This window comes from Rhincodon typus, unplaced genomic scaffold (genome assembly GCF_021869965.1).
Source record: "Rhincodon typus isolate 14 unplaced genomic scaffold, sRhiTyp1.1 hic_rhity00001291, whole genome shotgun sequence".
NCBI lineage: Eukaryota > Metazoa > Chordata > Chondrichthyes > Orectolobiformes > Rhincodontidae > Rhincodon > Rhincodon typus.
In genome coordinates this window covers 1-2,580 of record NW_025966929.1, presented here as the reverse complement: position 1 = coordinate 2,580, position 2,580 = coordinate 1, and positions in this window count along the sequence as shown.

Below are 2,580 nucleotides of genomic sequence, written 5' to 3'. Positions count from 1 at the left end.
GGACCCTTCTTCAGAAATGATTCATTTCTGAAGAAGGGTCCTGCCCCAAAATGTCAGCTTTCCTGCTCCTCTGATGCTTCTGTCCTGCTGTATTCCTCCAGCTCCACACTGTGTTAACTTCTGAACCAATCTCTCAACCAATCCCCCATATCTTTCATTCCCTGAGAGATCAAAAATCAATCTCTCCCACCTTTAAATATACACAGTGACTGAGCATCCATGATCCTCTGTGTGGAGAATTCTACAGATCACAAGCTGCAGAGTGAAGAAATTATTCCTCATCTCAGTCATATATGATCAATCATCTACCCTGAGAGAGTTACAGACTACAATCTCTGGTCAATATCTACCTTGTCAAACCCCTTCAGAGTCTTGTATGTTTCAATGGAATCATCTCTGAACTACATGGAGGCCCAATATACTCAGCCGCTTGTGAAGAAGACAACCCCCTCAGCCCCAAGACCCAGCTCAGGATCATGTGCTGTATACCTCCCAGGCATATGTAATCCTTCCTTAAAAATGAAGAATGAAACTGTGCACGATATTCCAGATACGGTCTCACCAAAGGGATTTTTTCATCCTTATAATCCAATTGTCTTGGAATACACACCAAGATGCCATTTACTTCCTTATTGCTTACCATGTCTATAAGCTGCAATCATAGGGTCACTGAGTTGTACAGCACAGAAGCAGACCCTTTGGTCCAACTCATCCATGCTGACTAAATATCCTAAATTAATCTAGTCACATTTGCCAGCATTTGGCCCATATCTCTCTAAACCTTTCCTATTCATGTACCCATCCAGATGCCTTTTAAATGTTGTAATTGTACCAGCCTCCACTACTTCCTCTGGCAGCTCATTCCATACACGCACCATCCTCTGTGTGAAAAAGTTGTGCCTTAAGTCCCTTTTAAATCTTTCCCCTCTCACCTTAAACCTATTCTCTCCAGTTTTGGACTCATTGTTTGATTACTCCAAGGTCTCTTCAAACATTTAAACATTTTATGCCTTTCAGGCAGTATTTGTATTGTCCATTCTTCCTACCACAGTGACTAAATGTATACTTTCCCACACTATCTTCTGTCTTCTATTTGTCCACCTCATCACCCTTCACCTGCATTTATCCCTTTAGTAGCTGCTGTGTCCTCCTCACAGCTCACGTTCCTATCTAGCTAACCTAGATACTTTACTCTTTTCTCTTAGTCATAGATTATAGTGTTGTACAGCACAGAAACAAACCCTTTGTTCCAACTTGTTCACTTCGAGCAGGTTTTCCAAATTAAACTCAACCTGTTTACAAAAGAATTTCAAACTCACGCCAGGGTTTTCAGGAGGATTTTGTAAACCTCCCTGCCTGCCCCCTGCCCAAACCCCCCAGTGGGGTAAATTTGAGAGATTGTGGGTACAGCTTACAGCCCCTTTTTATGGGTCATCTTGAGGTTTTCCACAACTTTAGTCCAGGCTTGTAAATCATTTTGGCGTGTGTCTAATTGGATGTTTCCTGACACTGGATGGGACACAGTGGGGACGTGAGGCTACAGAATGGTGCCCAGGGAGTGTGGATGGGGGAAGCAGGTCTAGGCCCGAAAAGTCAGCTTTCCTCTGATGCTGCTTGGCCTGCTGTGTTCATCCAGCTCTACACCTTATTATCTCTTATAGCATTGGGGAAGTGGGCATGGAGAGAATGAGCATAGCGAGAGGAGGATTGGGGATGGAGAGAATGAGAAGAAAGTTGGAAAGGGTGGAGGAAGATTGAAGGAATGGGCAGAGCGATTGGAGGAGTGGAGTGGAGAGAATGAAGAGGCTGGGGGGGAGTAGGGATGGACAGAATGAGTACAGTGGAGGGGGGTGTGAGGAGCTGATTAAATGGAGGGGTTGAAGGGAAAGCTAGAATGAGTAGAGTTTTGGGATGGGAGGTGGTGGGGATGGGTGTTTGCTGCCATGAGAGGTGCCGGGAACGGGGAAAGAGGGTTGGGAAGTGAGAGCTGAGGACGGAACTGTGAGGACGGAGTGAAAGTGAAAGGAGGAACTATTTGAATTGGGAACAACATAAACTGACGTTTTCCCAGCCACCATCAGTTCTGAGGAAGGGTCACCGGACCCGAAACGTTAACTCTGTTTTCTCCTCCACAGATGTTGCCAGACCTGCTGAGCTTTTGCAGCAACCTTGTTTTTGTTCCCGATTTACAGCATCCGCAGTTCTTTTGGCTTTTATTTGGTTACTGTTTGAATTGGGCTGCTACTGACGAAAGCCAAGTGCGAGCAGGGAGCCCGGAGGAAATCGAAACTGAACTCCCGTTTCGGATTAAAGGGAGGTGTCTGAGCCGAGGTGGGGGTGGGGACGGGTAAAAAGGCAGTGCCAGCTCGAAACAGCGGGGACACAGGCAGCCAGGAGCCGACATGGGCTGTAAGTGGAGTAATTTCGATCCAGACCCTTCCTGCGACCCCGTGCCCATTGGGACTCCCACTCCCAGAGCGGTCACCCCACCGACTGTAGGCAGAGTCTACGCAAACCTGTACGTTTCTCGCCATGTGGAGGAGAGCGATGAAGAGGATAACAGAAATGACGAGCATCTCT